The sequence below is a fragment of the Nilaparvata lugens genome, chromosome 14 (genome assembly GCF_014356525.2).
Source record: "Nilaparvata lugens isolate BPH chromosome 14, ASM1435652v1, whole genome shotgun sequence".
In the NCBI taxonomy this organism is placed as follows: domain Eukaryota; kingdom Metazoa; phylum Arthropoda; class Insecta; order Hemiptera; family Delphacidae; genus Nilaparvata; species Nilaparvata lugens.
In genome coordinates this window covers 4,896,447-4,908,892 of record NC_052517.1, presented here as the reverse complement: position 1 = coordinate 4,908,892, position 12,446 = coordinate 4,896,447, and positions in this window count along the sequence as shown.

The following is a 12,446-nucleotide window of genomic DNA, read 5'->3' as shown; positions in this document are numbered from 1 at the left end:
AATTTATCGATTTAAAATGTCTAGAAAAAATCCTATATAAACATAGAGCTTTCTGTCCTATATCGTACCTATATCCTATAACGGAATGTGAGTGTGAGCGCTGTTATCAGGTCTGGCTGCAACTGTCTACAACGTTGCTGGAAAGATACATTTTCAAGATGTTCGATGCTTTTGAACGGGTAGTATTATAGTCCACTAGACAGCTGATTTATGATGATAATTCTATAGTCTGATTTTTAAGGTAATATTGGCGTATGAAGGAGGCTCCTTTTCCTTTTATATTATCCTTGAAATGCAAAATTTCCAAAAACCTTGTATATACGTCGACGCGCAATTAAAAAAGGAACATAGCCTACCTGTCAAATTTCATGAAAATCTATTACCGCGTTTCGCCGTAAATGAGCAACATAAAAGCATTTAAAAATGAAAATGAGAAATGCCAAACCGTCGACTTGAATCTTAGACCTCTCTTCGCTCGGTCAATTAGATTAGAAAAAGTGATTAAAGAAATTAAAAAATCTGGTGTGGCGCACTCACACAACTTTCCTTCTCGTTATGAAAATTGATCGGCTGACGCTAATGTTCACGCGCATCTCAAGTCTACTATTCAAAGATCTGAGCCAGCTGGTGACACACGATGTATGCTATCTCTTCATAGTGAATGATTTAATAGAATCAACAGTTGCCAACAATTATTGTATAATCACATTTTCTCGAATTTCGAGCTTATTTTCAATTTTAGGTGAAAATGTTACTGAACATTAATTGAAGAGATTTTCATGCTCAATCTTTTCCACTTTGAATCCTTTGTTTAAATTGTATCTGAAGCCTGATAATCGTGAATCTAAAATCAAACTTTGCATAGATGGGGTGGAGCTTCTGAAAATTTTACAGATATGGGACTTGTGGCAGTTGATAGAACTTATCAATGACTATTCTAGGAATAAATAAGATCAAAATCGTTGGAGCCGTTTTGGATAAAATCGCGAAAACCCCTGTTTTTGACAACATTTTCGCCATTTTAGCGACCATCTTGAATTTTATTTGATCGAAATTGTTCGTGTCGGTTCCTTATATTGTAACGACCTTAAGTTTCAAATTTCATTCAATTCAAGTTATTCCGTCAATTGGGAGATGAGATATCGTGTACACATACAGACCCAAAAACCACTTTTTTGGACTTGAAACGTATAGAAATTTAGGAATTGGGGTACTTGAATTTTTTTTTAGCAATACTTTCCTTACCTATGGTAATAGGGCAAGGAAAGTGAAAAATCTGGTGTGGCGCACTCACACAACTTTCACCAACACAACAACACCTACCCAGGGGGTAGGGGTGAGGACTTTTGATATGTTGATCCTCTTACTATCCTTAAAAGATCTGTGGAGTTGAAAATTGTGTTCCAAACTTTTCCTTCTATACCTTTATTATTTGAGCCTGGACTATAACTCTTTAAGGTCTTTGATTGAAACTATAGTAGACCTTATAAAAATAGACACGGCTTCCCCAGACATCTGTGTAATTCAATTGTCAGTTGATTGATTATGAATAATTCTATAGTCCGATTAATCCTATCTTCAGAGTAGATGATATATATAGTGATATTGGCGTATGGAGGAATTCATAAATCACCTATATCAAATTAGTTTTTTTCAAATGTGAGAATATTGATACTGATGGGCACGCATAATAATGCCATGACTGCAAAACAAAATATTGGAGCCAAAGACCTTAAAGATGCATACCTCTTCAAAGTCTTTGATTGAAACTATAGACCTCATAAAAATAGACACGGTTTCTCCAGACATCCGTGTAATCCACTTCTCAGCTGATTGATTATGAATAATAATTCTATAGTCTGATTAATCCTATCTTCAAAGTAGATGATATATATAGTGATATCAGAGTATGGAGGAATTCATTATCTTTTCATATTATCCTTGAAATGCAAAATTTCAAAAAACCTTGTGTATACATCGACGCGCAGTTGAAAAAGGAATATTCCTGCCAAATCTCATCGAATTCTATCAACGCGTTTGGCCGTAATCGCGTTACATACAGACACACAAAAGCAAATCCGAGTTAAAACATATAGATCTCACTACGTTCGGTAAATTAAATAAATAAATGTTTATTTCCCAAGAAAAACTAAAACTACAACATCAATTACACAAAATATTAGATAAATTACAATTACATACAATAGTTAGTTACAAAAAAATCTTATGTGTCCTCTACTTGTTTAGTTTTTTCTGTGTGGAAATTGACCTACTCCACTATGGCGTACCATGTTCTAGAGTAGGTTTTGTTGTTTTTTTTGTGCGTATTATTAATTAGTTAGTGTTTAGTAAGTCATTAGGTGGTTAGTTGTTGTTTGAAATGATGTTCTGTCTTCCTTTGCTCATCAACCAATTGTGTACTATTGTTTTGAACTTTCTAGGATGATTAATCTGTTTAAAGTTTGCAGGAAGTAGATTGTATAATTTTGGTGCTAAATGAATTTATATATCATATTCTGTAAAATTCGTTGAATAATTAACAATACTGTCATTTATTGTAAAATTTGTGTATAAGCCAGTATATATTGTAACATACATAAATAGAAAACTCTAATCCAATCTAATCCCTATATCATTGACTGTATTTTATCCAATGATACAAATATCAACAGCTTACGCCCATATAATTCGAAGACCAAAATAGCACGAAATACTGTATAATTTATCATCAACAATTTGTAAATATTTTGATAAATTCTGACCTACACTCAGAGATCATATAGAACAAATTGCTGTTTCAAAAAACGGATCTAAAACTCAGTTTAACGATGCAATATTATTGTGTAATAGTCTATTAATAGTGCGATTTATGCATTAAGATAAGAAAAGTGCAATACAGTAATTAAAGAGTCAATTGGTGTAATACGGTCGCTCGTTATCTGTTACATTGAGACTTTACTAATTTTCCGGTTTGAGAAGATTATGATTTATATTATTGCAACATTGGAGTGATTACGCTGATGAAGTAAATTTATTGACCGAGCGAAGTGAGGTCTAAGATTCCAGTCGACGGTTTAGCATTTCTCTTAATGTTTAAATATTTATATGTTTATATGTTGCGCATTTACGGCGAAACGCGGTAATAGATTTTCATGAAATTTGACAGGTATGTTCCTTTTTTAATTGCGCGTCGACGTATATACAAGGTTTTTGGAAATTTTGCATTTCAAGGATAATATAAAAAGGAAAAGGGAGCCTCCTTCATACACCAATATTAGAGTAAAAATCAGACTGTAGAATTATTCATCATAAATCAGCTAAGTGATTACACAGATGTATGGCGAGCGAAACGGGCCTGACGGCTAGTAAAGTATATCGTTTCAATCAGGTACTTGTGGATGAGAATACTGCGTGAGGTCTACTGTTCACAGAACTACTTGTTTCTGCGATTTTCATTCATTGAACGAACAAAGTGAGTTCTTACTGATGACTGGAGCCTCGAGAGTCGTTGACAGTTTGTGGATTTGTTTGTATTATGGAGAAAAGATAGTATAAAAAGATATTTCATGGTTTGTAGAATTCATTCAGAGCATGGAAGTTTTGTATCAAATTATGGTGTTGTGAATCAAGTTGAGATGATACTGTATCATTTATGGTGATACCATACAGAATAGGTAGCATAAGAAGATATCCCATGGTTTGTAGAATTCATTCAAAGTTTGAAAGTTCTGTATCAAATTGAGATGATACTGTATCATTCATGGTGATACCATACAGAAAAGGTAGCATAAGAAGATATCCCATGGTTTGTAGAATTCATTCAAAGTTTGAAAGTTCTGTATCAAATTGAGATGATACTGTATCATTTATGGTGATACCATACAGAAAAGGTAGCATAAGAAGATATCCCATGGTTTGTAGAATTCATTCAAAGTTTGAAAGTTCTGTATCAAATTGAGATGATACTGTATCATTTATGGTGATACCATACAGAAAAGGTAGCATAAGAAGATATCCCATGGTTTGTAGAATTCATTCAAAGTTTGAAAGTTCTGTATCAAATTGAGATGATACTGTATCATTTATGGTGATACCATACAGAAAAGGTAGCATAAGAAGATATCCCATGGTTTGTAGAATTCATTCAAAGTTTGGAAGTTCTGTATCAAATTGGGATGATACTGTATCATTTATGGTGATACCATACAGAAAAGGTAGCATAAGAAGATATCCCATGGTTTGTAGAATTCATTCAAAGTTTGAAAGTTCTGTATCAAATTATGGTGTTGTGTATCAAGTTGAGATCATAATGTATACTACATAATGTAGAGTTGTACTGGGCGTATTTTTGTGCTCTACAATCAGAGATCGGGTAGAGCGCTCTATCTCATATCGATTTTCAGGTACACCTGACAACAATGCTCCTTGTATTGTGGAAAACACCTGATTTATAGCTTCAACGATCATAAAAAATTACACTCTTACACTCCCAACAAAACAGTAATTGACCGAACGAAGTGAGGTCTAAGATTCAAGTCGACGGTTAGTCATTTCTCTTAATGTTTAAATGTTTATATGTTGCGCATTTACGGCGAAACGCGGTAATAGATTTTCATGAAATTTGACAGGAATGTTCCTATTTTAATTGCGCGTCGACGTATATACAAGGTTTTTGGAAATTTTGCATTTCAAGGATAATAAAAAGGAAAAAGAAGCCTCCTTCATACGCCAATATTAGAGTAAAAATCAGACTGTAGAATTATTCATAATAAATCAGCTGACAAGTGATTACACAGATGTGTGGAGAAGCCAGTCTATTACTGTATTATTGTATAAGGTCTATAGTTTCAATCAAATACATTAAAGAGGTATGCATCTTTAAGCTGGGTTTACACCAAAGTTATTAACAAAATGGTTATAACTTAATCCTTATAGATTATTCTATAAGATTGAACGGAAGTTGACAAAACATATGTTCATCATGTGTATGATAAGTTATGTTCAATCTAATATAATCTATAAGGATTGAGTTACTAACATTTTGTTAATAACTTTGGTCTAATCACAGCTTTAAGGTCCTTGGATTCAATATTTTGTTTTGCAGTCATGGTATTATTATGCGTGCCCATCAGTATCAATATTCTCACATTCGAAAAAGCGAAATTAATAGGTGATCAAAAATAAACAAATGAACTAAATAATGCTGGAGAAATTATAATATTTTTGATTTAAAAAAAAATAATTTTCATCAGATAGAAAGATTATCACGGAACTGGATGAATTATATCATATGGAATACAAATTCAAACGTGAACTGAGTTTGTTAATATTAAAAACAAGTGACATCAGGTACTTGTGGATGAGAATACTGCGTGAGGTCTACTGTTCACAGAACTACTAGTATAAGAGGATATGCCATGATATAGGGCGTTTATGTTGAAGATATATCTTCACTACTAGGACTATCGGCTTCAGTTAACACTCACATTTGCAACATATACCATGGCATATCTTCTCTATGCTATCATATAAGATACAGTATCATCTCAACTTGATACACAACACAATAATTTGATACAAAGCTATATTTTTGGTGAAGCTATGTGACGCTGGTAGTCTCTCATACTGTGCCCTTTTATACTCCCAACAAAACAGTAATAAATAGACAGTAGTCGGCTTGAGTTAACAAAACCGGCTTGAAATTTGGAACAAAAACTACCTATACCATGGGGTGGATACAGAACTAGCTCGTACTAGAAATACTAAAATAATTCAATTTCAATTAATATTGATAAGATGAAATATATAGTATGAGTAAGATGAAATATAAATAATTATATGAATAATTAAGATGAAATATTTTGTTAATTAATTATTGATTCCACATTGTTAAAAGACGATCTGGCAACAAGAGCAAAGCGAGAAAAAGATAGCGCTATAATGAGATCCACGTTATAATGACAGTGGATTGAGATGGGAGAACAGCGTTGCCGATTCTCTGCCTTGATTTCTTTCTACATTGTCAAAAACAGATTTGGCATCGTTGTGGAGCAAGAAAAGGATAGTACTACCTACTTTGTCGAATAATAGACAAGGATAGCAACACCAAAGTTGATCAAATAGTGTCATTATAACGTGGTCCTCACTATAGGACCATAGTCCACAAAGCCAAAACCTCACCAATGAAAGGTCTTCAACCTTTCTGGACTTTGGGATTCCCCAAGGGATAGTACCTTCATGAGAAATAACACTGAGACCCTCATAAAACTGTCATAATTGGATAAACGGGAAGCATATCAGTGTCATTCATAAGGTACACTGACAGTTAACTGGTGAAACAAGAATCAGTTAGTATTGGTTTGAATGGGAAACATATTGATGTGTAGGAATGTTGAAGGTATTTAAAGTGAGAAGTGAATTTCACACTAATAATGAAGCTAGAGAGGCACTTTAGAAATAATGAACCATTGTTAATCTGGTCTAAATCCAGCCCTGGTTTAAAAGGAAACAAATTATCGTGGGTGTAACTTAGCGGAATAGACTGTCAATATTGGGGTGGTGGGTTTTTCCCGACCACAAGTGAGAGTCACGTGAAACAGCCATCGTTAGTGAAATGGGAAGTTTATTGACCGAGCGTAGTGAGGTCTATGTTTCAACTCGATTTGCTTTCGTCTGCCTGTATGTAACGCGATTACGCGTTGATAGAATTCGATGAGATTCGGCAGGAGTATTCCTTTTTCAACTGCGCGTCGATGTATACACAAGGTTTTTTTTGAAATTTTGCATTTTAAGGATAATATGAAAAGAAAAGGAATTCCACCATTTTCTGATATCTATATATATAAAAACGAAATGGCACTCACTCACTGACTGACTGACTCACTCACTCACTCACTCGCATAACTAAAAATCTACCGGACCAAAAACGTTCAAATTTGGTAGGTATGTTCAGTTGGCCCTTTAGAGGCGCACTAAGAAATCTTTTTGCAATATTTTAACTCTAAGGGTGATTTTAAGGGTTTAAAGTTCGTATTTTAGCATGTATATTCTTCTTATCCCAATCTCTTAATTATAATTGGAAAATGTCCATACCATATGTTAATATAGAACTATAATCTAGAGAGAGAACCTCTTCGAAACAGTTGTTAACTGGTAACTAAATTAATAATTTTGTCAGGTTGGCATTAAGTTGAGTTGACTTTGTTAGGTTGGAACCAAGTTGAAGATTTAAATGCATTTATCGCGGAAAAATTGATTGGGCACTGCTACTTCAATCCTGGGGAATATTATGTTAAAAGCAGTCAGGCTCGCTTCGCTCGCCATATCTGTTTAGCCAGCCGTTTAGTCTGGACCCCCGACTGGATTGTCCTAACATATGATAAAAATGCCCAAATGAGAATGCAGGCGAGCGAAGCGAGCCTGCTGATCTCATTCTTGGACGATCCTGTCGGGGTCCAGGGGGCGGAGCCCCCTGGCTAGACGGATATGGCGAGCGAAGCGAGCCTGACGGCTAGTCACTATATATATCATCTACTTTGAAGATAGGATCAATCAGACTATAGAAATATTCATAATCAATCAGCTAACAAGTGGATTATTCATTACATGCATTACACAGATATCTGGCCGTGTCTATTTCTATAAGGCAGGATTTCAATATTTTTATGATGCGTGCCCATCAGTATCAATATTCTCTCATTTGAAAAACAAATTTAATAGGTGATTGAAAATAAAATAAAAAATGATTAAATGAACTGAATAATGCCGAAGAAATTATAATATTCTTGATTGAAAAAAATAATTTCAAAATAGTTGAGAAATATTTTTATCAGATGGAAAGATTATCACGAAACTGGATAAATCATTATATGGGATACAAACTCAAACGTGAACTGAGTTTATTAACATAAGTGAGTTTTTGATCTTGGAGAAAACAAATAACAGTTTTTAAGAGTAAATTATTATTCAACTGTGAAATTGTGATTCAACTGAATCAATTAGAACAGGTGACATTGATTTTGCTTGATTGAGTACTTTATTTATGTAGATTACAATATATACTGGCTTATACACTTATATACAATAGCTTACAATACAGCATCATTATAGATGAATTTACATGATATAGACTAAGAAAATAATTGTTGAACTGTATATGATATGAAAAAGCAATTTGTAATATAATAACTATAGATAATAATCATATTGTTATGCATCTACATAAATTGGTGGAGCTTTGGACATATCAATGTCCATTCTTTGGGAAGAATATTAAAAATATCCTCCCCACTAACTCTCTACCAAATCATGACATCAGATACTTGTGGATGAGAAAACTGCGTGAGGTCTACTGTTCACAGAACTACTAGTGTAGGTGTTATGCATGATTAATGCTAATAGGTTGAAGTGAACAATATATGTCAGTGTAGGGTCAGAGTTATAGTGAGGTCCACGTTATAATGGCAGTGGATAGAGATAGAAGTATAGCGATACCGATTCTTTGCATTAATTAATTATATTTCTACACTGTCAAAAACATAATTGTCATCGTTGCGGACCTAGAAAAGGATAGTACCACCGGCTTTGTCGAATGATATACTAGGATAGCAAAACCAAAGTTGATCAAATACTGTCATTATAACGTGGACCTCACTATATCCTTCTCTATCATTCAACAAAGCTGATAGCGCCATCTCTTTCTCGCTTTGCTCTGTTGCCGATCGTCTTTCAACAATGTAGAATCATTAATAATTAATCAACAAAATATTTCATCTTATTTATGGAAATTCATTATGAAATTATTGAAAAATATGATTAAAACGAGAATGAACAGTTATTATTACATCAATAAACCGGTATCATTTACCGTTTATAGAAGGCATTGACAAGACAGATGATCGGCAACGTTTCTCTCCTATCTTTCTCCACTAACGTGGACCTAACTGTAGAATTTTGGTGTCAAATATTTTAAAGTGCTCTTATGTATAGATTGCAAAACATGACAAGTGGTCAAATTCTAGGCTCAATAATTAAGATACTTTTTCTTCTTGTTTTTTTATCTTCTTCTTCTCCATCTTATTCTTCTTCTCCATCTTATTCTTCTTCTCCTCTTCTTTCGTTATTCTTCTTCATCATCATATTTTTCTTCTTCTCATTCTTTTTCTCCTCCTTCTCCCTTCCCTTCCTCCTTCGTTGTTCTACTACTACTTCTTCTTTTTTTCTTCTTCTTTCCTTCGTTCTACTCCTTCTTCTTCTCCTCCTCCTACTCTCTCGTTCATCTTCTTCTCCATCATCTTTTCCATCTTATTCTTCTGTTCCCCCGTACTTCTTCTCCTTCATCAACATTTTCTTCTTCTCATTATTTTTCTCCTCCTTCCTTCCTCTCCTCCAACGTTATTCTACTTCTTCTTCTCAACCTTCGTCTTCTCCTACTTCTTTTTTCTTCTTCTTCTCCTCCTTCACCTCTCCCGTTCTTCTTCTTCTTCGCTTCCTCCTTTGTTCTTCTTCTCCATCTTCTTCTTCTTCTTCTTCTCCTCCTCCATTCTCCTTCTCTTCAGTTCTTCATTTTCTCCTCTTCCTCCGTTCTTCTTCTTCTTATACTCCTCCTCCTCCTCCTCCATTCTCCTCCTCTTCAGTTCTTCATTTTCTCCTCTTCCTCCGTTCTTCTTCTTCTTATACTCTTCCTCCTCCTCCTCCTCCTCCTCCATTCTGCTTCTCTCCAGTTCCTCTTTTTCTCCTCTTCCTCCGTTCTTCTTCTTCTTATCCTCCTCCTCTCCAGTTCATCTTTTTCTTTCTTCTCTTCCTCTTCTACTTCTTTTTCTCCTCAACCTTCTTTTCTTTTTCTTTTCCACCTCTGTTCTTTTTCTTTCCTTCATTGTACTTCTTCTTCTTCATCCTTTCCTCCTCTCCCGTTCTTCCTAATCATATTTTCCTTCTTCATGTTATTTTTCTTCACCTTCTTCCTCATCTATCTACGTTATTCTACTTCTCCTCCTCCTCCTTCTCCTCAACCTTCTTTTCCACCTCTGTTCTTCTTCTTTCCTTCATTGTACTTCTTCTTCTTCATCCTTTCCTTCTCTCCCGTTCTTCCTCCTCCTTCTCCGTTATTCTACTTCTCCTCCTCCTCCTCACTGAATAGAGGTGAAGGAACCTTACAAATAATAAACCCATTGTTAATCTAGTCTAATTCCAGCCGCTGTCTACTTTTGAAGGGAAGAAATAATTATCCTGATTCACTTTTAGCGGAATATTATTTAGAACTGGGTGGTGGGTTTTTCCCGACCACAAGTTCGGTTCACTTAAATCTGTCAGTGTTAGATGAATGCAAAGCGTTAGGTGGTATTCAAGAGGAATGCTGATAGGTTAGAGTGTATATCTCACAGTATGGTCAGTTTTAGCGATTGGTTGAAGAAAAATTTTGGTGTCAATTATTCTAATTTCGCCTGGCTCACCTGTCTAGATTACAATGTGACAAGTGGTTCAATTCTAGACTGAATAAAGAGGTTATTCTCCTTCTTCTTCTACCCTTTGTAAAAGTGACAATAATTCTAAGAACCGAACTCCTCTAATCACATTATTTATGAGTTTCAAAATCGCTTACATAAGAATTCCCAAAAACAATATAACTAGTAGTTTTGTGAACAGTAGACCTCATGCAGTATTCTCATCCACAAGTACCTGATTGAAACTGTAGACCTTATGGAAATCCAGCAATAGACTGGCTTCTCCACACATCTGTGTAATCACTTGTCAGCTGATTTATGATGAATAATTCTATAGTCTGATTTTTACTTTCCCTGCCATATAACCATAGGTAAGGAAAGTATTGCTTTCCGAAAAAAATTAAGGTACCCCAATTTCTAAATTCCTATACGTTTTTAGGTCCCCTGAGTCCAAAAAAGTGGTTTTTGGGTATTGGTCTGTATGTGTGTATGTGTGTGTGTGTGTGTATGAGTGTATGTGCGTCTGTGTATACGATATCTCATCTTCCAATTAACGGAATGACTTGAAATTTGGAACTTAAGATCCTTACAATATAAGGATCCGACACGAACAATTTTGATCAAATGCAATTCAAGATGGCGGCTAAAATGGCGAAAATGTTGTCAAAAGCAGGGTTTTTCGCGATTTTCTCGAAAACGGCTCCAACGATTTTGATTAAAGTTATACCTAAAATAGTCATCGACAAGCTCTATCTACCGCCACAAGTCCCATATCTGTAAAAATTTCAGGAGCTCCGCCCTATCTATGCAAAGTTTGATTTTAGATTCTCAATTATCAGGCTTCAGATACAATTTAAACAAAAATTGAGCATGAAAATCTCTACAATTAATGTTCAGTAACATTTTCATCTAAAATTTAAAATAAGCTTGAAATTCGAGAAAATGTCATTATTCAATTGCAAATTATTGTTGATTCCATTAAATCATTCACTATGAAGAGATAGCAGACCTGATGTGTGTCTCCAGCGTTATTGCCCTGTCACCAGCTGGCTCAAATCTTTGAATAGTAAACTTGAGATGCGCGGGAACACTAGCGTCAGGTGATCAATTTTCATAACGACAAGGAAAGTTGTGTGAGTGCGCCACACCAGATTTTTACTCTAATATTGGCGTATGAAGGAGGCTCCTTTTTCCTTCTATATTATCCTTGAAATGCATAATTTCCAAAAATCTTGTATATACGTCGACGCGCAATTAAAAAAGGAACATACCTGTCAAATTTCATGAAAATCTATTTTCGCATTTCGCCGTAAATGCACAACATATGAACATTAAGAGAAATGCCAAACCGTCGACTTGAATCTTAGACCTCACTTCGCTCGGTCAATAATTGATTATTTTAAACGAGAATGAACAGTTAATATTACATCAATAACAGGCTCACCTGTCTAGATTACAATGTGACAAGTGCTTCAATTCTAGACTAAATAAAGAGGTTATTCTCCTTCTTCTTCTATCCTTTGTAAAAGTGACAATAATTCTTAGAGCCGAACTTCCCCAATAACATTATTTATGAGTTTCAAAATCGCTTACCGATGGTTCGGAGCCCATCCAAAGTTGTAGGTTCGCTCATTCCTCTTTCTCATAGTTGAGTAGATTAATATCCAATAGAATTAAATTCCATATTTTTTTCATAGACATATTGTATTGTATTTCAGATATTTTGTACTTTCTATGTTTTAATTGCTTGTTTGTATTTTTTTGAGGAAGTAAAATTATTAATTAGCCTTTTATCATATTGGAAAATATATTTTCTTGACCTATAAAATATATGTGATTATTTTAAACAAGAATAAACAGTTGCTATTACATCAGATATACCGGTATCAGCCATCCTCTCTATAAGGCAGTGGCAAGGCAGAGAACCGACAACGCCGTCGTCCTCCTATCTTTCCCCACTGCCATTATAACGTGGACCTCACTATAACAATGCCACTATAACAA